The sequence below is a fragment of the Spodoptera frugiperda genome, chromosome 23 (assembly GCF_023101765.2).
Source record: "Spodoptera frugiperda isolate SF20-4 chromosome 23, AGI-APGP_CSIRO_Sfru_2.0, whole genome shotgun sequence".
In the NCBI taxonomy this organism is placed as follows: Eukaryota; Metazoa; Arthropoda; class Insecta; order Lepidoptera; family Noctuidae; genus Spodoptera; species Spodoptera frugiperda.
This window is the reverse complement of record NC_064234.1, coordinates 10,177,973-10,205,245: the sequence shown is the minus strand read 5'-3', so window position 1 is coordinate 10,205,245 and position 27,273 is coordinate 10,177,973. Positions and strand designations below refer to the sequence as shown.

General features: G+C 33.8%; 1 protein-coding gene across 1 annotated transcript in view; it reads left to right on the top strand.

Annotated features, from left to right (window-relative positions):
* LOC118266735 (protein Tob1) overlaps positions 1 to 27,273 on the top strand; it is a 51,551-nt gene that overhangs the window by 19,475 nt on the left and 4,803 nt on the right. The window lies entirely within an intron of this gene.

Below are 27,273 nucleotides of genomic sequence, written 5' to 3'. Positions count from 1 at the left end.
AGAGGTAGAGCTGTTTTTACAGTATTTAGTAATACAATTCGTCCGATAATAGTTCCAATACTACCATATCCTTATAAAATAGTTTTAGGAGGCGAGATTGTTTACCAAATATCGAGTAACTATTCATTATTAAATTCCATGTCCCTGCTAAGAATTGGAATATCTGTGAGCACTCAAAATATTTTTTTCAGCGTAACATTTCACGGTTATCAGTTTCAACAGACTATTGATCAATAATAATTCAAGCATCAAAAGTCTTCAAACTTGTACAAGAATGGACAGCATTTATTATTCCAAAAAAGTAAATTCTTTAACCAAGTGTCACTGGCTGATACAAAAATAATCACTTCATACTCAAAGTAACATTTTAAGTGAAGGATGTTGCATTAAACAGATATTTTCGTGTCAACATAAAAGACTGTAATGAGCTACACTATTGTTAAGATTTAGACCTTATTGTGTTGTACATACATCTCAGATTGTTATGTTGTTTACTTCGGTCGGTGTTCCATTTTGAAATTCTTAAATTGTAATATGTTAGTTAAAGTTGCTAATTTGGATGGTGCCCTTGGTTGAGTAATTACAAGTCGCAGTCAAAACAATTTTTTATTGAGATTTTTGTCCATTATGTGCCTAGAGTTTATAGTATAGATACCTAAGTCATACGATGACGATAGAGTAGAATATATGTATCACCATCCCTACTCTTTCCGTGAATTTCATAAGTACTGACTAAAAATACTAGATACTAGACATTATACTAGATACGAAAAATACTAGACATTTGACTCTCTGATAAACGTAATCGTTTTAAATTACAATGTCCAACCCGCTTTCCAGAAACCAGATAACAACAGACAGTCTTTTGAAGAGGTGACCCACAATCCGACAGAAGACTGTTGATAATAAAAATGATATTTGAAATTAAATTTAAAATAAAAATTACATACCCACTTAGTAACAACCAAAGCTTTAAATAAAGCAACCTAACCACGTAACTCCCATTTAAAGCAAAAACTCACAGAAATATATAGCCACGTTACTCCACATAAATAATTCGTTCCCGCGTCGCGTTTATAATTTAAATTTCTCTGGCATTTCAAGGCCTTCCAGCTCCTGCGGTCACGGGAGGGTTAACTTGCAAGTATGTGAGCACAAACCGAAAAGGTCCGAGTATTGGGTAATTTTAAATAACCCAAAAGTTTCAAGGTAAATACTAGAGTGGCCTGTTTATCTTGTCATGTTTTCTAAAGTCCACTGTTTTGATAGATTTTGAAATGTATCATTGTTAACAACAGCTCATTAAGATCTCTATGTGATCGATTTTCAGTCTTAATAGTTTGTAATAAGATGCCTGATGTTCTAAAGTAGATCTTTATGAGTCGAAAGCAAGTAATACTTCTGAACTAGAAGGTTTGGTCATTGCTAAATTCTTTGTAATCATAGGTACATAATTCGCTGTATTGTATAGGACTCATAAGTGGTGAATACAATCATGTACTAGATATTATGGTATGTAGTAATAAGTACTTACCTCGACAGAATCTGTACTAGTTATCTCTCCGTCTATTTCCAAAACCTTCTACTCCCTCTTTATCTCCCATATCAGACATGATTACACCATCTTATTGAACGCAAAAATCTCGTCCTTCAACAAATAAACTCACCCCAATAACCCAAAAACCGACATACCCACATTTGGTACGAGTGAGGAAATAGTGGAAAATATTACCCCAGTAACCCTCGGCTGTTCATCAATCAAGTTTTTCTTTTCATTCCCGGGGTCTATATGGGATGGATGGGCTCATTAATCATTATAGATGGACGGTGGATGCTTTTATCCCGAAGATATCTTGCGTCGAAATGTTTTCATGTTTTACGACAATATGTCAAAACCGGGAGTATTCCATTTCGGACCGTTCCGTTCGGAATGGGTTGTGCTAATGAATTTTACATTAGATGCGTGGCTTAGGGACGCAATTTAGTGAAGATATTTTTCTCTACCCTTTCGGAGGTTTCCTTGGATTATTTAGATTATTTCGTAAAGCTACTGTGTTTTGGTTTTTAGAATAGATGTACTATACATATGTTTGTATGTGCTCTTGTTTTTGTTTTTACACCCAAACACTGAATAACGAATAGTACTTTTAAGTTTTAATACTTAACGCTGTTTCGGGTATAGGATTCTCCAACATTCGGTTATTTCCATAGCAAGTAGGCATCTTATTCAGTTATTGCAGATTAAAAAAACAAACATCTCGATAATACTGGCTTAAGCAATAAAAAAGAGATTATTTCTGTACTTTACCTTGAAAAAACAGTAATTGAATGACTTTACCTTGTTTCCAGTAAAAAGATAAATAATATTATGTAGCAAAAACATTTTTATAACACTAATTGTAATTATTCATTCCTTGGCATATTTACTTCTATTTATTATCTTTAGGAAGTAAACAAGACTAATTTTGTTGACCCATCTTCAGTGAGCACATCTACAGTATGATTTTAATATACCAGAACGAAGTGTTACAAACAAACATAAATCTTAACTCGAAGTAATAACTCTTAATCCTTTCCAACTTACCCGAGCAGTTAATTAAACTGTACAAAATTAATGTCTTAGTCAATAAACGTAGAAATGTCATCGATGACTTAATTTATTTGAGGCGAGTCTAAATTGACAGCGTTATTATTAACAGTTAGACCAGATACTTAATTAAGTAAAGTTATATTTTAGTCTGCGGCCGTTTCTAGACATTTCTAACTAAATACTCAATTTAAACTAGTTATTATATTTAAAACTATGACTTTGATATCGGTTTACGTCAAAATCAGAAACAATTGAAGGTTATTGTGGGCGTAATTTCATATTTATAACCTCACTTTATAATAGAAGTTAGAAAGCTAGTTTGTTTAAAAAAGAAAACAAATAAAAATGGCGTGTGGTTAATGATAGATTGGAACCTCTTTACGGAGGGTTAATAAGTAATTAGGTAAATAAAATTATGGTTATATCGATCCAAGATTGTTGAAGAACGATGACGTGAAACCAGTTAATCAATAAAGTAAAACCATTAAGCCTAATCACCATAATCCAGCCTTCCCCCTCTTAACTGGGTGGCTGAGAGTCTCCCTCAAACTTCTGGAGTTTCCAAATAAATTATCCGACGTAACTCGCTGAATATTACACAGGAATTTGTTCATTTTAAAACGTCCTGTACATCGCTCGCAGCGCTTCCAAGTTGTGCCATATATCAGCGGTGACACGGTTTTAGTGACGTTCTTATTTCTTGAGCTTTAGGACTGATTTTCTTTGATTCAAATGGTGTTGTTTTGTTATGTGATTTTGAACCTTATGTATAAGAGAATACATATTGTTATTTAGCGAATAATAAAGGTGTTTTCTTTGTCGAAGTATGTAAAGAAAATGCATAATACCTTAAACGCGAATGTTTACCGAACAATTTGCGTCACATCTGATACAATGCATGCGGTGCAGACAGGGTTAATTTCACAGTACTTCTTACGTCACCACTGCACTATTCTCATGGGAAATAGATCCTTTAGGTTGTAAACACAAGTTTCATTTCCGCATAAACACAAATGCCGAGACCGAGACCTACTAAAGTTGTTAATGCGAAAACTTTGACGTCAGTGCCCCATATTACTGCTTCGACTTTACCATGGTTCGGTTTACCATATCAATATACTAATGTAGTTAGTTTTTATTAGTTTTTGTTAGAAAATGAGGTTGGGACACGCACATTTATTGATTATCTACCAATAATACTATTGTTCTACGCGTTGAACTTGAAAACACACAGCTGATGCAATTACTTTTAGAAATGTTTATTCTTTATTGCGCATTATTTTGTTTTATCTTAAATTGTGAATCATAAGTACATGGTGTATCAGTTAAGATAAAGGTTCTCGTTGTAATCTCGAGACTTCGTCACGAAGCGACGTTGTCGTGTGTGAGTTACAAAATAATATTTCACGATGAGCAAACATTGGATTACAGCCACGTAGATAGTTACTACGCAAAAAATGAACACGCACAAATAATACTGGTTCTCACTATTCCCTCTCATGATACTATGAGAGGACAACTCACTCAATACGATAAGAAAATAGTAGAAAATAAATATTGATGCGATGCTGAAACTGTAGCTACCATCGTCGTCATTATAAAAAAAATATCAGTCACAAGACGTCCACTGCTAAATATATGGGTGCTTTTCCACCAGAGATGTGCTATGCTACGTTGCTTCCACCGATCATATTCATTGGTACACATAGCTTAGCACTGATGAAAACGGACTCAGCTAAGCTGTTTTTATATGGAAAGATGCGTGTTATGGATGCGTACTATGGATGTGTGCTACGGATGGCTTCCCTACTATTGACACTAGCTAAGTATCAATGAAAACGGTCACATAGTTTCTCAGCTTAGCTAATACTTCGTAGCATAGCTTAATAGCACATCTCAACAAATAAACTCCATCGAATTCTAAATACATAGGCAACTTGTTATCAAGTCTCACAACACGATTGCGTATAGAGCAGTTTAGGCACACAAGACTATACAAAACCAGTTTAACCTGACCGTTTAATATGTGGAAAGATCATACGAAGCGAGACCATGATAAAATGGTCGTATAGGTTGATGTGTAATCGTGTAAACTTGTGAATTGTCATAACAAGACTGTCATGAAACACATAATTATTTATAGGTGACACGTGAAGTGTTACAGATGGTGTTTTGCGACTGAAATATCGGAAACTTCTGTACGAGAGCGCGTTCGGCACTCTGATTGGTTGGTTCATTCGAGCCGACCAATCAGAGTGCCGAGCGTGCTCTCGTTAAACGTAAAACCAACTTGTACTAAACCCTCTGTTGTTAAGTTTACGTAATGGTCAATTATAGCCGAAAAACATGATTTTTCAATATGATACCTTAATGGTTAAATACTAGAACTCAAAATGGAAATATTAATACATACATACACTTGTACATTTAACGTAATTTTTTATCTGTTATTTTGCCATGTTATCAGACGCCGCCCGGCGATCAATGATCTGGTTTTTACGGACCACAAAATCTCAATTCAATGAATCATTGATAAAAAGATCAGTTGACAGGATTATCTTATATGTATACCTATCTATCTATACATATATAGGTACGGGTAATCTCGTATTCATCACATTTAAGACCTACTATCTACGACCCTATGTAAAAAGTATATAAGAATTGTAGATAGTAGTTGTAGTAGTACATTTAATGTAAAAAAATACGGTAAAGTGTACTTATTTCTTGTCCTTCAATAAATAAATACCTATACTATATCCCAGAGTTCAGATATATATCTCTAAAAACCAATAATCTGTATTTTTGTAGCTGTATCCTACGTACAATAAAAATATGTTTCTAATAACCCATTTCAACGTGACATCCACATTTATTTAGGTCAATTTATCGGCCATTCATGTCTAGTCCATGTCAAAACTTTAATAGGGAAATGCCTTGACATGGTTGCTTCGGTTTGTAGTTTCTGATTCCATTGTCATTTTGAACCGGCAATGTATTGTGTTCGTATAATTTACATCGCCGTGTCCGCTGTCACCGAGTGAATGAATTAGCTAGCGTGTGCATATCATGTATTCGCGACAGGATTGTAAATAGATTCTGCTGATATTCATAATCACTAGGAATTTGTATGGTTAACAGATTCTATTGCATGTAGAACTACAATACCTATAGAACTATGTACCTATCTAATTTAGACCTCCTTGTAGACTGACCCTGAACTAAAGACTGCCTAGCGGGTTATTGGGACTCCGGCTCAAAAAGCAAGAGTAGGAACAGGGTCGTTTTTAGTCAATAAGAGTCTGAAACTCCCTCTCGCCTTACCCAATGTGAAAGAAATCATTGTATGATTTTGCCTCCTCAAAAACATATAGACTACATATTCATACATAGCATGTTAAAATACAGATATAATGTTATGCTATTTTTAACAGAAAAAGTTATAATTAATAGACTTTTTGCCATCCCAAAATGTTTGTTGATGTCTGCTATTAAAATATGCACCCTCATTCGTTCTACATTTTCTGTCAGCTTCGTGTATTAACGAACAAACAAACGGAGACTCTTAATTAAATATTTACATTGAATAAATAAATATTTTATGTGAACGAACCCATATTTTGCTAACCACAGAAAAAAAATACGATTTTCTTTACCATACATCAATTTTGTTATTGTTGGGCGTTTTTCAAATTAAAAACAAATTATTTTTTTATTCAACGAATTGATCGAACGTTCGATTTTCAAATTTTGAACAGTCGTCTAATCGCAAACCATTGTAATCTATATCTATTCAAATAAACCGCCATTTTTTATTTTAAAAACTAAGCTTGCTTTATTTATTACATTCTAAACTTTATTTTTAGGATCATAGAAGCTTATTTTGATAAGGTGAGTGATTAATTAACAACTAGTGACGAAAATAAACCTTATCTGTACAAATTGTTAAACTAATTAATTTACACGTAATCCTATTTTAAGATCTAACCTATTTAGCATTTTTATTACAAAATACATTTAAAAACACAATTATTCGAATTACAAATTAGGTGGTCTTAGTGGCCAGTGTTTTCATGTATCTGGCTGAATAGAACTTAACGAAAAGAAAAAAAATACTATCATAACAACTTCAACATTCCAAATTTAAAACACAATATCTATTTCAATTCCATATCAGAATGTAAATCGACAAATAACCAGAAAATGGGTGACACCACGCCCTAGATTCTATCATTGATTTCACATCAATCCATCAAGCTCATACATAATAAATATTATATAAGTCAGTGCCTTTCATTCGAACCTATCAGTAAACAGGTAAGCACTTAATCTTTGTCTAAAACTTTTAGATAACACTAATCAATCATTCATATAAAGTACGTATATGGAATAATATATTACGAGTATATTCCCAAATATGTTTCAACGCGTGTCTGATAAAATAACGTCACGTATCGCATAGTTACGTCTGGGATAAATATACATTTATGTAAATAGTAAATGTACATTTTAATATTATTAATGTAGGTAGACATTGTAACCTACTTTAGATATTACGTTTTTATTTTTAGACTCTTTTCACCCCGCATTGTGACGCGTTATTAATTTTTAACTGTAATGAAATAATCTTCCAATATTATCGAACTGGGTTTTGGGTGGGATTTCATTTATTTTTGTAAGGTTTATTTTCTTTTTTTCTTATTTATCATGTAAATTTTAGGTCGGTAGACCATTATATAGATTTTTTTTGTTTTAGTTCCTTAGGGGTATGATATAACACTCATTAAGCATGCGATGTCATAAACGACTATTGGAAGTGGTCTAGGTTTTTGATGAGTGAGTCAGCTGAGTGTATGTAAAAATAGCGATATAAAAAGATCTACAATAGAGCTCACAAAATAACTAGATAACGAGCTCCTAACTTGGCGGACACACTCAGCTCCTTTTTAACAGCTCACAATCAAAACCAAGGTCACGACACAATAAATAAATAGCGCCCCATATTCCATATGACCATGACATTGAACCAGAATCAGTATATTCCAGAAGCAAGGAAGTACATACGCGTCATATAAATATGACATATGACTGCAATCTACCTGCATATGCTGTGAAACAATGCGTAGGTACAGTCGCGTGACCTTGTATGAAATCATTTCTGTTAGTTGATAGTACTATGGTAAAACATCAAGCTGTACAGAACCAGTATAAACTGACCCTTGATTGTGTGGAAAGGTCGTACTAGCTGAGGTCATGATAAACTGGTTATGTCTAGCTTGATATGCGTCCGTGTATACTACGGTTACTGTTCTCACGTGAGCGCTAACAGTCCGTTTCCGTTAATAGACGACAAACATAGTTTGTTTATGTGTACGTTACTACGTACGGTCTGTGATGTAGGTTTTTGTAGTGAAATTGGATATATTTGGAGATTGGTTACGTAACTTCCTACGTGAATGAAAGGCTAAGAGATTATTGGAAAAAAGGTGTTGTGTATTTATGATAAGTATATTAGTCGTAAGTATATTTATCATAAAATCAGACAGAAGATCGCATAGACATGACTTATCTGACTTTTCTCGCCTTAGGCGAGGTGAGGGGGACTATCAGACTCTTACTGCCTAAAAACTGTGGTTGCTGCTGGTTTACTGTGGCTCCGGCTCGATAAGCAGGAGTCGAAACGGGGATGGTTTTTAGTCAGTAAGAGTCTGACTCCCTCTCACCTCACCCAAGGCGGGAGAAGTCATTGGATGATGTTCCCCCCTTAAAAAAAGACTCCTTACTATTACTCAGTTTGTTTTCATCCATAAAATAACTGAACATCTTGTACCTAACTATACCAAGGTCACCTAGGCACATCGTTTATCTAAGTATTATAATTAACTGATAAATATTTAACAGAATGACTAAGTTTATTATCTTAGAAGGCAAAGCACTAAAATTGCAAATGAACGCCATCTTCACGACAGCATTATTAATTGAGGATTGTATTAAAAGTCATTGGTGTTTAAATTTATTTCAATGCTTTTGGTTTCGGTTGTAAAAAAAATAGATGAGTAATTCGGTTTGAGTAATTCGTAATTCTACCCCTACGATGTTTGCTTGAAAACTTTATTTATTTTGGTATGACGACATTTATTTTCATCAATGTTTTTTTTTTTCTAATACCTGTTTGTTTTCGCCAACCCCTCTTTAATTTTAAAGAAACTTTTAGCTAAGATAGGTGACACTTAACGAAATAACTCGTAAGTGACACCACTGTTTACCTTATAGTACAGGTAAGGAGTTAATTTAGACTGTGCTCTCCTGCGCTAAGAGATGCTTTAGTGTAATAATAAATCCTATCTTAATCTCTTTTTTAACGCAGTTTTTTCAGTAATCTTAGTTAAATATCAGTCAAATTGAAAGGAGATTGATCCCTCTTAGGAATTGTAGGTAAAATATTCCAGATCAAACAACTCTATATTATATTCAACATTATTTAAAAAGTTAATCAAAACAAACACTCGCCTACGTCACTAAAGCCAGCTCAAACAACATTGAGACAGGTCTCACGCGATCTATTTGCTATAACGACACACGCTATTGTCATACCTACGTGTACATAATAAGGTATATAATGGCATACGTGATTCTGATAAATTATGCCCTATTAGGTTAGCTACATATATGTATAACCAGTATAAACTGACCGTCGAATGTGAGCAAAGAGCCCTCAAAGCGAGATCATGATAAACTGGTTTTGTATAACTCTAGGTATGTATGCCTACCAAAGGGATGGAGAGGGAAATTTTAATGATAGGTAAAGAGAATACGAAATAATTTATTAATATTTCCGAGAAACGATCTTAAGGGTCTCTCAGAAATGTATTGCGGGAATTAAAGTAGGATTATATTGAAGTCAATACAACATTTAATGGTTCAATAACCCATAAAGGTAATTTGAATTCGATGAGAACCCTCGGGAATGTATTTTGAAATCCCTTTTGAGGAAAAAGGAGGATTTATTAGTATTTTAGGTACTTCCCAATACGGAGCACTTCAATTCACGGGTTTTTTATTTATTTGAGTTGTGGAGGAAGGCAAAAAATTAGATGAATAGATGTACTGCATGATTCATTAGGGGAAGTATTATATTTTTGGGCTTGTTTAATGAACCACTAACTTCTGCCAGCGGTTTCGACCGCGAAAAGTATACTATCACCCAAGTCAGCCCATACACTGTCTGTATACCAAATTTCATCAAAATCAGTTCAGTAGTTTCAGCGTGATTGACGGACAAACATTCAAACAACCAAACAAAAGCTCCGGGATTATTATTACCTCTGTACTTGCATTCCAATGAGATTTCAAATTACATAATAGAAATATATTCCTACATCGAAATGAAAATATTCTCATGACGTTTCCTTCACGTCACTATGTTTAAACAACTACATACGTATTCCTATATGTATATAACATCTATGTACATTTTCTATATACTTTTGACGTCACTCCTTGCTAAATTAGTTCTAAATCTATCAGTCACTTAACCGTGAATTACGTCACATTTGATAATACTAACGTATGTGAGATTGTACATAGAGATTATGTAAGTTATTTACCCTACGTGTATCGAGGTGTAATTAAATTAGTTTCAAGGACTTAATTTGGAGTTTAAGATGATATAACATTCAATTTATTTTTTAATTTTTGGCAAGTACTACAATTTACTCCTGTGTCATGGGTGCGTATACAAACATACAAGTTCACATACATATGGCACACATACCCGAAGCATCAATTTGACTTGTTTTGTTCGGGAATCGAACCCGATACACGATACACGCAGTATACAGCCAGATGCCCAGCCACCGCGCAGCAGTGTATTGCAATACATAAGCAAAGAAAATATTGAAATTAAATGGAGCTGAATCTCTCTGTACGTTTTTTTTATAGTAGGCGATCTAGAAACTTCTACTAATTCATGACTATAGAAAAGTAGGATTTCATCATAACACAATTTTATAAACCAAACAAAACATAGGTTTCTAGAAAAACAATCTAATCCTTGTATTTGCTAAAACAGATTTGTTAAAACTTTTATAAGGTCTTGTAACCCTTAGGGAAGGACCTACGTCTAACAAAAATAGTGACGTAGACCAAACCCGGGACTCTATCCCGGGATTTCAACATTTTTTATTTGAGTCTCAGTCTCAAATATAAATTACGTTGAACATCTACGCAAGACAAAATAGAGACTACATTTAAATATTCATTTGAATATAAAATACGACTTCAATGTATAATTTATATTTATATTGAACGACTTAACACTTAGTTTTACATAAGACGAGGTTTTTTTTATGGAATAATAACGAGCAGACGGATCACCTGATGGTAAGTAAACGCCGCCGCCCATGGACACCCGAAACGCTAGAGGTGTTACAAGTGCGTTGCCGGCCTTTTGGGGCTTAGGAATTGGGATAATTTGGCCTCCGTTTTCCTCATTCACACAACGAAACACAACGTAAGCGTTGTTTTACGTCGGTTTTCTGTGAGGACGTGGTATAACTCCGGTCGAGCCGGCCCATTTCGACTCTCCTACACTTAAAAATGATGTGACGAATCATAGTAACAGAAACCAAATTAATTATTTTATTCTGACACATTTAACATATCATAGCCATGTTTTGCTTTTTGACACCTCAATGTTTTCATTTGATTAAACCGTGTGATGTGTTAGACTTTTCCCTCGTAATGAAAACATAGTACCTACGAAAACATTAATTACATAGTCAGTCATACGTACATAATTAATTATATTTTACATACACGTGTTTGAAACACCAATGAGAAAATACAAATGGCTAAACATAAACTTTCAAGGCCTACACGTGGTAATTTATTGATTAAATTGCCCAAGTAATTACTTTTAAGAACAACCTTCTATTTCTTAGTGGAAAGCCTAAATATAATCTGGTGAAAGTACTAGGTATACTAATTACTCTTTGTAAAACTTTCGGAGCTTGTTAATCATTCAACTTACTCATACCACATACAGTTGCCAGGATAAATATATTAGCTACGTTACTCTGTCACGCACTTGTAATAAAACTTTAAAATAAATGGTAACTTGTTTCAAAGCTAGGTTTCCCTTCGAACCACATTTGATCAGCAGATAGATTAAAAAACGGTAAAATAAAATTAAAAATTTAATTCAAAGAAAATTCTCATTAAGAAAATCCCGGGAAATACGTCCCTATTCGATACTCGTAACCGGGATATCACTGTCTATGGAACATGCAAATTAAATCCCGGATCGCGGGAATTAAAAAAAGTCCGTGATTAGGTAAACCCTAGAGTACACAGAGCAGTAATTTTCATCGTGAATTTATTTTAATTATGAACGTAATTTCTTTATTATAAAAACGTAGGTACATTGCTTTTTCTAGAGAAGTTTTTATTAATTTACTTATATTCCAACGAAGCTTGAATATCTATTTTAATTTAAATACACTATTCATTATAATGAATATTATCGTGTATCTTTATTTTTAATCCCAGTAAAGTTTGTCTAACATCATTTATTTCTGTAGAAAACGCTAGTTAATTTCGATAAACCGAAACAAAACCGTAAAATATTGACGTAAAAACCGTTTTTAATTAGCAAAATACGACGCAAGTCTCGGATACTGGTGATACGGGCTCTGTATCAGTAAAAACATGTTGTAAACTTGATAACCCACTTGGCTAACACCGTTTATCCCGAAACGCGTAAAAGTTTGAAACCAATTTGCATAAAACTGCCTCGTTGGTTGATTTGGCCACAAACGCGACTGTCGAGCAGAAGGCAAAGTACAATTGAGTTTTCGGATATTCTCAAACATAACTCTGAGATTGTGATAGAGCCTAGCATGGGACTCATAAGATCACACTAATATTATAAATATGATAGTTTGGTTGGATGTTTGTTCGTCATCCACGCTGAAATTATTGAACGGATTGATTGGAAGATGGAAGCTGACTGGGGTGATTTTTAACTCACAGGAACGCGAGCAAACCAGTTGGTAGAAGCTGTACTAGCAACAGCTCCTGGACAACGAACCTTTTCTACAAAGAAAGTCTCTATTTAGAGTGTTTGCCTTAATTAGCACCCATAAATGAGAGTACTAGAGTGTGTTTATTTGAACGCACTAATCTCCAAGACTACTATTTCGAATTGTATAATTCATTTTGTGCTGGATAGTCCATTTAAGTATCAAGGCCAGGATCTATAAAACATCACGCTATGATCAAGTGGAGCCGAGCAGCAGGTATAGCTAGTTATACATAACCTTCTGTCCACCTTTTCCTATTATTATGTTATAGGTACAAAAAATTCTGCAACAAATTTGCATAGTGGCTCGTATAGCAACTGATAGCAATATCGTCATGTTAACGATAACGTTTCGTTTCCTCTACCCACGCCACTGATGGTGACGACATTTGGTAATTGCATGGTTTACACTACAATACTGATATTGTTATGGAATATAACGATAATGGAACAAATTGGAGATATTGCAGATATTTCTCTTTACTATGTGACGTGTGAAGAGCTGTGACGTCACTGTATTGACCTATTATGTAGTATTTGAGTTTGATTTCCTGTTTTTGTGAAATATACTTGGAGACTGCAGCTATAGTTTTACTAAATTGTTTACATATTTTTAACTAAGCCATATCTTTTATAACCATTGGTCGGTTTCTAAGTATCCTAAGTTAATCTTAATCTTCTTTCCTGTGTATACTAAAAAACTCACCCCTATAAACATAACTATATTTTTATAAAAAACGTTGTCCCACACTAGTATTTTCTCCTATGCTGTGGGTGCGTTTACAAACATAGTATATATTTGTAGATCACACAAATAGTTGCTCCGTGTGGGAATCGAACCTGCTACACGCTACTATTGTGTAATGTTCACATTGACATTGTTAATTTGTTGTTGGTTACAATATTTTTATCTAAATTTTGTGGTAGATAGTAGTTGTGGTGGTACAACGGGTCCTGTATGTTAACTATCAATAGAAGCCCCTATTGATAATATGTAGTAAACCGCTAGAAACAAAATCAGCAACGGTTTTTGACCTACCATTTGAATAGATACCTAATGTATTCTATTTTAAACTCTATTTAAAATGTAATAACGTTAGTAATGCATTAATCGGAACTATTGTTGTATTAAAAAAATAATTGGTATTCACAATTAGATTACCTATACTGCACATTGAAAGAAATTGAACTATCAATACCTAAACATTTTTTTAACAGTGCAAGATTTTTTATTTTATTTTATTTACGCACTATAATAGACATACACATTTACATTTTAATTTAGTCTTCTAAAATAAATAAGATGTTATTCCCAGTGTAGGCCAAACTAAAAATATCTTGGTACAATATTGGTCTAGCCAAATCTCACTGTGAGTATTCTGCTGAATTTGATTAAGACCTTATGCTAAAACCAACCTAGGAATAGGGCTTAGGGAATGAAAAAAGTTATAAATAGACTCGGTCTAGTAGAGATAAAGATAGGAATATCGAAATATGAACCAGACAAGAATATTTGGTATTTCAAGATTATTTCAGATATAAGGTCTTGTTAATTCTACATACATTACGCATACAAGTGTGGGAGAGTCATATTTCGGCACGAATGGGCTGGCTCAATCGGAGTGGTACCACGGCCTCGCAGACAACTCACGAGTTTATACCAAAAAAAAATCCCTTATTGTTAATTCCACACACATTACGCATATCTACAAATTTTTACATGAAAGTATTTTTTCGATGTAGTCTAACTGTATATTATTTATTTACTTACTCAAATACATCACCAACTTATTGTAAACAAAACAATCTAAAAGAAAATATTTTGATAAAAAAAAATTAATTTTAAACTACACATTATTTTTTGCCACAAACACAATCATGTTTTCACTAAGCACTGTTAATGGAAACAAAAACGAAATAAAATTCATTTAAGGATTAAATTCATTTGTCTCGGAGTTCTAATGAATTATAGTGTCAACCTCATTGAATTAAAGCTAGACTTTTTTGAAACCTATTTTTGCAGACTAGAAAACCTATGTCAGTCAAATGAGAGAGGTTTTTAGGACACTAGAATTTAGTTCAGATTTGGGATTTTATGAATCACTATCATAGCAGAACCTTTTTGGTGATAAAATCAGAAATAGGTCTGACAGTTGGACAGAAGGAAATATGGGTCGTAGGTACTTAACCATTTTTTATGTTGGAAAACTCCGTAGGAGCCAATATGAAGATGGCTTAGGGTGACTCGGCGAAAATAGCGTTAAGTGTCTTTCAGAAAGGTCAATAAGATATTGAAGATTTTGACTTGATCGAGGTGGAAATTGGTAATTTACAAAAAAGTATTAATTTTTTAAACTGTTTTTTTTTTATTTTGCTCCTCATTAGGGTTTTCTACTGCGTCGTGGGTGCGTTTACAAACATACAATTTCACATACACACAGTTTTCAATGTAATGTTAATTCTTTAATTGTAGCAGTTTAGCTAGGCAAGGTATTCCTACAAAAAACCTTATTAGATCTTTATAAAATAAATCCTATACATATCTCTAAAACAAGAAAACATAAGTAAATTAGTTTACAAACATAATGTTCAATTGAAAATTAAACCTTAAATACAAATAACAAAAGCTTATATTACCAAATTCATTTTAAAACAATACAAAAATTGGAGTATCCATACTCCGTTTGAATATCGAACATTTTCGAATTTGGAACGAGCTCATAAATAAAACATAAGTGTACACAATCAGCTGTGGCCAAATCAACGATGATAGTCACAGATAAACATCGGCCATGACTGATTGCGACAAACCATTAGTGACCTTGATTCAATTGTTGTAGAGTCCATTATTATAATTCAGGATGCGTTTGAGATAATGTCTTTCGTAATTGAGTTACTGTCTTACTTTACGTGACGTTTTGAAGATATTCATTCGTATTTTTTTAGATAAAACCTTTCGTTTTGTATCATGTAATTGTGTGAATAATTAATATTCGTAGATGCATAATTGAACGTTTTTCTATATTTAGGTCATACTTTTTACGAAAGTGCTACTATACATATAATATTTAAAATAACATGTAAATTTTGTTGGACTTTACTGAAAAACCAGGGAATTGATAAAACAACTAATAAAACCTATAAGAGATTCACACATAAGTCAGTATGTAAAATTTTGCAAAATACAAATACAAAATACAACTAACACAAAAAAACTAATTTAAACCAAATCCCATGTAAATAAAGTACATTTTGCAACAACTTCTAAAACCATAGGTAACAATTTCCCATAAAAACCTTTTCATTTTGTAACAAAACGTGCCTTGAACATGACACATGAGATTACAAATCGAAGGATAGATCCTTTCGAAATGTTTATCAGCGAAAACTCATGTCAACCTCGTTTTCAACCAGAATTGTAATCAATGCGATGAATATTCATGAACCAGGCATTGGGGATTTATTCAGCACTTAGATATAACATGCAGATTTTATGTACTTACCTACAGTAAGTTAGTGTTGTGTATGTTGGGTACAAATAGGGTAAATGTACCTATATGTTGTCGGTAGGGTTTAATATTAAAAATGTTTCTGGCGTTTTCTATTTATCCTAAATTTTGTTTCTACTTTAATAATATCTTCTGATTTATTTCGTTGCGAGATCCAAGACAGTCATTCATGTCCCTGAGACGCGGACTTCAGTGTTCCGGTGTTTTCATGGTTGTATCTACTGTAGATCCTAGTTTACGGGAGTTGCAGCAGTATATGACGTAGTGGCGGACTTGTCCCAAAAAATCTCTCCGTTATTCCACAGTATGTTTTTAAATATTTTACGAAAAGTAATTTCAACTATGACTGATTCTAATTTTACTTCTTTAACTGACTCAATGTTCATACGACGTTAATTTCTCATAAACTGACATGTTGACATGACTTTCTGACTCACTTTCTCTAACACTAAACTTGACATAATACATAATTAAATGAATTACGTGTGCCATGACTTTATTTTGACATTACCTTCAATGGAAGCCATTTCAAGTGAATATTAATAGCCTTCTGTAGGTCACGATATAACATAACAATCTAATCCTATAATCCAATACAAAATTGCTTTATCGGGTGTCAGTATGAAGTGGCCTGTATTATAAATAGGCAAACGTACTGGGATTATAATATAACTTATTTCAGTTATAATGACATTATAACAGAAAGAGCAGATAGAATTGTATGTATTATATTTCTAAGGTAAAACCAATTAATATGTGTTTTTAAATTGGTAGGAATTGGTGCTAGGTAAAACTTTCCCGTCATAGCATTCTGGAGTCATACATATAAAAATATGGTTTTAATAAAAGTTTGACGATTTGAACTAAAGATACAGCTCTGTCTAGACCCTCTATACTATGAACTGCTAACACAACCACTCAATCATACACAAAAATTGTATTCCACTAATCCAATAACACACAACAAAGATCATTTATCTCAGTGTCCTACTTACAGCCTCAAACACTACCAGCAAAACTTAAATCAATTAACTGGCGTCCGGCCAATAAAGGGGAGTTTACCCTACTTGCGCAACACTCGACACTAACTCCTATTGTATATACGACACTTGTAGACAATACATATGTAAATAACGGAGACTAAGGGTCCAACTATACGTAGTAAACGGCAAGACATGACTTACGGGCCTTTTATATGTGGATGTGAAATGAAATGTGTCAAGGGATGCTATGTTATGTAGGTTTTATACGTATGTTTGTTGGTATGTTACGTTGTTACTGATAAGTCTGAGCTGAATTTAGTATTTTTAAGATGGAGGAAAGTTAAACATTTTTGTGGTAAATTGGTTAAATAAAAAGGATTTTAGCTTCTCAACTCCGTCACAATAAGCACAGAGCCTTTGGTATTCGGTTACAATTGGTCAATAGTAAATACTTATTTTCATATAGAAATGTATTTCTCTATGTCTATTGACTAAGAAAAACTTAGGTAATAAAAGTTGCTTCCTTCAAACACAACTCGTTTTTTATTACAAGTACCTACCTATAGGGGAATAAAATAGGTTTTCCATATACATTTATTAGCAATAAAAACTATATATTTAGGCCATATAAACATCTAAATGGCTCTCTCTTTCCTTACTTTTCCCCATTAATTTTTATACAAGAGAATAATCGAAGGAATAATGTAGACGTGTCTTGAAATAAATTCAGTAGACGTAGGAGCAATCCCACGACGTATTAAGAGTTATTTTATTCAGCGAAAGATGGATATTGATGATCGTAGCTACTTTTATATGGAGCGTATATCTTTTGAAACAAAAGCAATAGTCGAAGTTCAATGACCTCTAATACAAGTCAAGTCAAAGTATTGATAAACTCAATTTCGGTCAAACGTCTCTTTTCGGTTAATGGTGTGCCGAAATGCTTCAGTTTTGCGGTCAGATATATAGGACATTGGACTGTAATAGAAACGCATTACTGCCTCAAATCCCCTATCACTTATTTATACGGATGATAATAAATGAATTAACAGAGAAACGTTTAATAATATTCAACTTTATGATCTTCGGAAAATGTGACTAAATATAGAACTTAACAACATAACCTTAGTGATTTTCACGTCACATTTATTCCATAGCATTAAGGTTCATTTTCACTTTCCCCATCGTCTCTTGGTTGACCATTTACTAATACCACAACCCTCAGACTTTTTCACAGTTGATCGGACAGGTCATAACTTGAATCGAAATCACAATAAGACCCAACATTTTTCCAATCAATTTACTTCAGGTTTGAAAGCTTTTCTAAGAAAAATCCTCGATTGGTGAACCATTAAACTTGCTTTGTCTCTTATAAAGACTGAAATATCTTTATATATCCTTGCAGAAAGGTGTTGAGAGATTATTAAGCTGTTACAATACATCAGACGATTACTTGTGAGAGCTACGGAACGTAGACGAATGCAAGCCATTTGTTTAGCCGCGGTACAAGACATAAGAAGTAGCGGGATGACCAAAAATATACGCCATTTTTCTTCTTTAAATTCAAGGCCGTCTTTGTATCGCTAAAATGTTTTTCTTGTCCTATAAAGCCGAAATATCTTAGTTTTTTTGGGTCATCTGTGTAAATTAGGGTTATTTATTTCTATTTATTCACACACTGTAGTCACTTTAGTAATGTTTATGTGTCTAGGACATATATTATGTAACACAGTATTATTTATGGGTCTTCTACAATATAGATTACGTAAAAGTATCATAGAAAAAAATGTATAATACTTTTAGTCATTGGTTTATTAATGATAGTATTAACTTAGTTTTGCTAACCTATACATAACAAACAAACTCGCTTATAATAACCTCACCTGCTAAGTAAGATCTGTACTTCTTAAGCTTTCTGCGTGCCTGGTCATTCGTTAAAAGAACATTCTACTTCACTGCTGTTCTTTTTTCATACTTTTACTTCCAAACTCGCTCCCGCTACCGCTTCTGTTTACCCCAAGGTATAATTCAGCACGTTCTGTAAATGATCGCAACACTTTCTGCAGATAACAATAATAGGTGCTCCGGCGCAGCGTCTCGTCTAAATAGTGTATTTCGTTGCTATAAGGGTAACTGAATTTTATGGCCTGACTGCCAGTAACTGGTCTTTTATTTTATACTAACAAACAACCAACTATTCTTGGTTTTGTTTATTAGAATATATTTCAGGTCCACACGTTTTATGCCTTTGTAAATAAAGCCTTATATCGAAACTCATAAGAACTTCTTTGCTTGTTTAATCGACAAAACTCTGACTTCACTTAAACAAATTCTTGGTACTAATATCTTGCTTGATTAACTCACATTATTTTGAAAACGTATACCTATTTAAAACGATGTTCCCACAGCCAAATATCGCACGCCTCATTTAACTTAACTATAATGGGATATTTATGACAAGCCTATAACTAAAGCCTTTGGAACATCGAATAACGTGCATCAGACCGTAAGAAATTACAGATAAACCAAAACTATAAGTAACTAGCTACCGTCTGAGCTCATTGTAACATCTTTTTGTCCCAAATTTAATGACCCGGATAGCTGAACATCGTCTAATAAACCAGAAAATAATAGCTTTAAGTGCGAATTTGTGGAGGGTCACATCCATAGTTAGTCTAACCTAAATCTTTTTCCGATAAAGAGAAGGGACGCTCGGATGAATCGGAGAATTCGCCAAGAATAAGGCCAGGTTTTTCGGTACATTTTTTCATGAAGATAATTCCTCAATTTTCAATAGAATGGAAATTATTAAGCACCCACGTAATGGCTTCCAGTTCGATGGGCTTCGGTTTAATATTATTCAAATTGGGCTTAAATTATAAAATGTAGGAGTTCTGTGTGTTTGTGTAACATTGGAGTGCCAATGTGAGAAAGTTCTAGAATTCAATTTTGGATTAGGAAAAATAAATGAGATGAAACTGCTTCGTATCGTTTGAAATGTTTAATTAATATTCTCATTACTAATACACGCTACACACTTTAGTATTTAAAACTCGACTGTTACACAGTTATAGTTAAAATCGCACAGTTAAATCGTAAGGTGTGTAGCCACTATAACATTACTTTCCACTTAAATCTAAATCGATTTTTCAACATTAACAGCCCACATAACTTTCACTAAACTGTACCCCATAGAAACTAATTTACCTATAACAAACCTTAACGATCGCGTGCACTATACGGCCACAATATAAAACCGTATTACCCCGGTGACGTATACCATTTACGTCACCGCATAATTCTCTCGTCCACAATTTCCCGACCGAAAACAAGAAAAACATAACCAAACCACACCAAGAATAATACTCGAATCAACAGAAGTTGGCTCGGCTATTTAAATCCATGTAAGTTAGTTTTCATAGTGAATTGGACTTTGTGTCCTGGCTGGTAAGTGATAAAATCGCGCGAATAGGAATAGAGGGTTGTCGGCTAGTGGGGCGACAGATCGATACCGGGTTACCGATATAAATAGGACGGGTGAACTTAAGGCCGTATGTCCTCAAACGCTCGGTTTCGTTCATAGGGATCGATTGTAGTGCTTTAATACTCGTAGTATCGAGTCGAGTCAGCTGTCCTACTTATGTATATTGTAAAGGGGGATGTGAAGTGGAAATTTTGATTCCATTATCACGGGGATTATGCAAAACTGTTAAGTTCAGCAGTGTGGAGGGATGGGACCGCTGTGAAGTTTCAGGGTGATAATGTTATAATCTTATTGTGGTATTACTTCCTTTATGTGTTGATAGGGTGTGATTTACAAGTTGATGAGCATTCTGATGGCTTAGTTATAAGTGCTCTTTTACTAAGTGATGGCGTCATTTTGGGTGTCATAAAGTTCTTTAATTGGAACATGTTTAATAGTCATACTGGGGATAAGAAAGTAGGGTCAATCGATAGTCCTTTGTGATCAAAATGGACCAAAAATTAACACACGTTCTCTCAAAAAAGACACTATACTCTCTTCTTTTTTAGTTCTTTAAATTTATTATAAGTGACCTACAGACAAAACAAAATCTTTAAAAAAAGCTCACACTTCATAAACTAACTAAAACAATGGCAACAGCAGCATGTCATAATGTTAAAAATGATCTAATTTGTGATAGCGTGACATTTCACTATCACGCCATACATTGCCTTTTAATGGTTATATGTGAAACAGTTTTGTAGGCAGATTTTAACCGTTTTAACAAATACGGCTTAATTTAACCGCTACATTCGTAGTTTAAATTTATTTCAGTTCAGAATTTAGACGTCAAACGTCAACTATTTCTGAGTGGCCGGTCGGAATTTTAAACTAAATAGGTATTTGTGAAGTTTATTTTGTGTGTATGTGTGTTTATGTTTGTCTTGGATAAATTGTTTTTGAAGTGTTATTTAACCGTTTTGTTTGTTTTGTCTTGAAAATACAAAGGTTAAGTTTATTAATATTGGTTTTTTGGACGCGCAATTTGGATTATTGAATTATTATTTGTCAACTAGTTTATTTACTTTTTATTTCAATTAGGTTACTAATACAACCATTTGTTATTTAGGTTAAGTATATAAGCACAAATTGTTATTTCGGGTTTGTATACATACCTACAAAACAGGAGATATGGCTAGTGTGGGGCAACGTTTTATAAAAAAAATATAAGTATACTGCTGCATTTAAAGGATGCTATTAATATTTCAACTGCAAGTTGAGTAATAAATAATGTCTTATTTACTTACCCACTGATTTTGATGTCACAACGACTTCAAACCTAAAATTTTTCAGCAATAAGATACTACACCTCAACATTTGTACTTAATGCTATACAATTTGAAGAGTTGCCAACCTTTTAAGGTCATTCCATATACAAAATTAGTTCGAGTAAGAATCTTGCAACACTGTAATCGCCTTCCGTATCTTGACCCAGTTGTAACATGATTTTAAGCGTTCCATCTTGAAGTGACAGGTTTATTACAGTGCTTGTTTGAAACACGGAAACTTTGGGGAACTAGTTTACTAATTACTCAAATAAATAAAAGGTATTCCAAGTAAAATATACCAAGTTTAGAATTTGAATTATTGCAAAGTTATTGCTGAGAAGGTGAGCCTTTTATAGCAGACTTCTAAATAAAATTGTCAGAAATATTGCATTGTTAAGTCATGCTAATGTTTCGAATACTTTCCGCTTTATAATGGGAGATCCTTAGAAGGAGAATAATACAGACAAGGACACTTTCTATCTATCTATTCTATTATTATCTATCTTATTCTATTATCTATATTATTTCTATCTACCTATCGTTGGATCCTGTGGATTCCTACAGGATCTAAAAACAATGCCTTACTTCCCCCATATCACCACAAAAATCCAAATTATGTAGTACGCAGTTCAAACGAGTTCGAACTGATATCGCGAAAAAATTGCACATTAAGGGGTTTAGCAATTAGCATAGAGTATAAATCTAACATCTAACCTTGTGTCGATACAGTTTAGTGTTGTTTAGCCGTCGTATGTAGGTAAGTGGGTGAAGTATGATAACCGTTCTGCGGATGTGGGTTAATTTTTTATTTGCCTCAGATTTTGTGGAAGAAGATGATTGCGTTGTAGAGAGGATTATGCCATTAAGGAGTGTTAAACCTATGTTGTGTAATGATCGATAGAAAGGTAGAGAAAATAGATGACAGAAATAAGTTACTGTTTCGTTAAAATATGAAAAATTCAAGTACAATTTTTAGAGGTCATTTCTAGTAGACCAAAATTTTGTTACTATACCTGATGTAGGGAAATCGTCCTTTATTTGACAATAAGGGACTTATGCAATTGTGTCCACTATCTCAATAGGTACTGTAGCATAATAGTCAATACTAATACTGCAGACACATTCATACACCTCTACACACATCATCAGCGAGTACCAACTGTAATACATTAGTACTACATAACCAAACCTGTATAACCTCAATAATTTTAATGCCACAACTCAACTGCAAAGGTTGATCGTGACCCCATCAATAGCAACCCTTTGATCCCAACCACTGACGCTTCCAAAAGCCTTTATGGAGGCTTTAATCGCAAATCAGCAGCACCTATGTGATTAATCTTAGGTAAATTAATTACCCCTAACCTTCATACTTCACGGTTCACATGTTTAGGCAAACTGCCGTGGCTTGGGAACCCGCTGTTAGGAGGTCTCATTGATAAGCGGTAGCGAATGTGGGTTTTGTTTTTGCAAGTTTTGTTTATTAATAATGTAAACAGTTGTATTATTGCGAATCTACTTTTAAATTAATTTACTACCAATCAAATTAATTGTTCCAAGTTTTTACTTAGGTAACAATCAGCCTCCTCACATTTTAAGATCGTAGTATAAGAAGTTTTAGGTTTATCAGAGAACGCTGCTGCCTTGGTATCTGTTAAATGTCCCTTCTGTATTTGAGTAGGATTTTTCGACACACATGTGACGAATAGGATTTTACCATTACTGTGTATTAGCACTAACGTGTATAAGATATTTATTATTAAAATTCAAGCATAAAGGTTATTTCAACTACATTATCCATAAAAATAAACCCGCTGCTCGCTCCAAGCTTGCACCACAGCCGTAGGCCGCCATTTCTCATCATGACCTTCCTAGCGACAAGGGTGGCTTTGTTTGAGATATAATGGTGGGAACCATTTAGCTGGAAAATGTGCCTGGAAGCCATCATTCCTCTGTATTATGTTCGCAAGTACGTAACCTAGATATTTGTACTGAATTATTGTCTCTACATCCGTGCTATTGTTAGATTTATGGACGTACTCGCATTTTGACGTTTGTTAGTTAGGTTATGTTTTTTTTTTTAGGTTATGTCACGTGGTGTTTTTAAGTATAGTATTAGTACTTCGATGAACTTATTTGCTTTTCTGTTTAGAAGTACTAACTAGGTAGTTTATTACCCTTATTAATTCATTCTTAATTTATTCTATAAACAGTAATGTTTTTCATAATAAATATTATTGTAGGTAAAAGAAAGTCATCGTAAGGATTTCTCCGCAACCTTCGACTGTTAATTACTTTAACTATACTATATTTTCTCTTTTATCTATTAATAGTTTGTAGATTTATAGAAATAATTATTTAATGAGTTATTACGAAGGAATTCTTTTTATAATAGCCGTCTCAAATGGATGGCCTTTCTAGCTTCTAAGGACAATGTAGGTCACAGGAATTCCATACAACCTGTTTCATTTGTATTACTTTCTTAGCACATTCCTTAGACTTGGGTACAAACACGCAATAGAACATAAAAAGTACACTTCAAATGCAAAATGCCACTTAAAGGGAAAAGTATCACAGATTTCAAAGATAATTTTGATCGACATTCAAAACAGAAATTGGTCCGCGACTTTATGTGCCATAGACATTTTACGACCATTTTATACCTTCACAAAAGTCGCTTGAAGACATTTACTTATGTATTATAGAATAGATGTAAGCCCAAATAAATATAGAACGTCTAAACTTCTTTCTTAAAACCGTTTCTTTCCTTAAAAAGTTTACTCGACAAATGTAATTCGTTTCAAGGGGACTTATCTCGGTACTTGAAATTTTTGGAGAACCCTTCAAAGGGTTTTGGGTCCATTTCGCTTATTCCGCAGAGACCATCTGTTTGCGCCTTATCTAAAGTTCCTTCGTCCTGATTAGGTCACGGGAACACTTCTATGTTACTGCCAAGAGGAAGACGAGAGAATTGAGGAAAAATGAGGGTATCACAGCCATTGTTTTGTAGGAAAACTCAAATAAAAACAAGTTGTATTAAGGCTTAAACTCGTTACAGGTCACGACAATCGAGTTCAGCTAATAATAACCCGACATCGCAAAAGAGTATTGATTTTTGCGCGTAGTTAAGTGTTTGCGTGATAAGAGAATAGTAAAACCTAGATTAAGGTAACCTTTACTAAAGTTTGAAATAACTTAGCGATGAAATATTCCATCGCCAATAGGAAACTTCGTTTAGTAGATAAATATTTGTGTTTTCTTACGAAGCGTATCGCCGATTGATCGTGGAAGGGAAAATATTTTTTGAACGAACCCAGCGGCCATGTTTGTTTCACGTTCTATCTCTGCGATATTTTTATTATGTCCTCCGGTTATGTGTCTTGATCGAGTCAAACGTACGGCTGTAAATATGCGTATGTGCTTAGAAAAGAGGTCATAATAATATAATCCTAGATTGATATTGATAGAATCTTGTACATTTCATAAGACACTAGTAGCATTATCCCTTAACATAACTATCTTTAAGTACCAGATATAAAGTTGCACTAGTCTACATCAAAAAGCCATACCCCATCCACTACAGTTCACAATTCTTCTAACTTTACTGCTATAAAATTCAAAACAAAACAATAAATATAGGAGCTGCATCGCCGAATGATCATTCACACCATCCCGCACCACAATCACGTACGAATGAAATATCTAGCGACATTTCTAGACTGAAATATATTCTAGAACCGTCTAGAACTATCATCTGTCGGCTAAACTACGAAATAGTACGTATCCAGTAGATAAACGTAAGATGTAATAAACATTGTGCAAAGCATTGTACGTTTCAAGAAATACTGTAGAATATAATATTCTGTGAAGAAGTTAACGGTTGGTTGTAGAGAATTTTATTTGTAGAAAATTTTCTATATGCCTTTTGTTATCGTTCTTCTTAATGGAAGAAGGTCACACAAAGATATATTTATGTTTCAAAACGGGATGAACGGGATGATGAGTATGAAAAAAGGCCATAAACATCAAAAACTTTTCAAATGCATTTTTGCGCTTCTCTAAACCACAAAACCCCAGAACTGATATCCAAAACCCTGGACATAAGGCAAAATAAAATCTAAAATGAAATCATGTCAACCTACCTATTAATAAGTGGTTTTCAAGATGGCATCATACCTTGTGCCATAAAACTGTAACGAGTAAAGATAGCACGTAGTACAAGCTTGTCAAATCTATCTATCAATCTAAAATTGAAGGCTCAAGGTTAACAGTCGGTTCGCCGCTAGATTCAATACCCATTTAGCTTGTCGGTTCGAAAATACGTAGTTCATTATGATGGATCTGCTGATGTGACGATAGATCGGTTATGGATTTTTTCATTTTCAACTTTGTCTGCAGGGTTTTTGGGTGCAATTTTGTCTTTCTAAGTTTGCAATGTTGTGTCTGTCAGGGTATTTATAAACACATCACCAGGGTCTGCCGGTCCATTGGACCATTTTTGTACTCATATCTCGATTATATTTCATGGACTTACGAGTATTATCTAAAATTCACGAGCACTACAAAATACCCCATTTCACCTGTATTCCGCTGTAAAAATAAATCACAAGAAAAAAGCATAAGCGACTAAAATATAAAGATATATTTCGGGTGATAGATGTTAGAAATACAGTCGTTAAAAAAAACTTCCAAGGCAACTGTCATGGCCGTTCTTGCGCGTGACCTGACACGCACTAATGAGAAGAGGATGTCCCTTACTATTGTAACCTCCCACTCAAACGAGTTTTAATTTACCCTCTTTTATAAACACGAATAATATAGTTTTAGCAAACATTTCGATTGCTGAAAACACGTCAACAAAATAGGTATTTGCTTTCAATTTTCCAGCCTCACAATATGTTACCAATTGTTGACATTTACATGTTGAAGGCAGACGTGATTTATGATAAAATATTTAACAGATCTATCTTGTGTGGAATGACAAAATACCTATTTACATATTTACTCGCGCGATAGTACTGTCAACAAACACGATGGCACCAAAATATATTTATATTGAACACCATGGTAGGGAAAATTACGTTAAATAACACTTATCTTTGTTATTAAGCCTTATCTTAAATCCGTTCCGATCTTTCTTCCTTTCAATGTAATCGATTCTGAGATCTTAAACGCTTCATATCTTGTGCGGAACCGTTGTAACTATAGATATTATAGGTCTATATAGAACGTGGTTACAACACTATTCGTTCAGAGTCGCGACACGTCGGAAGGCCAAAGTTAATTCAGTGCATAGTGCGGAAACGTTAGCCAACTAAA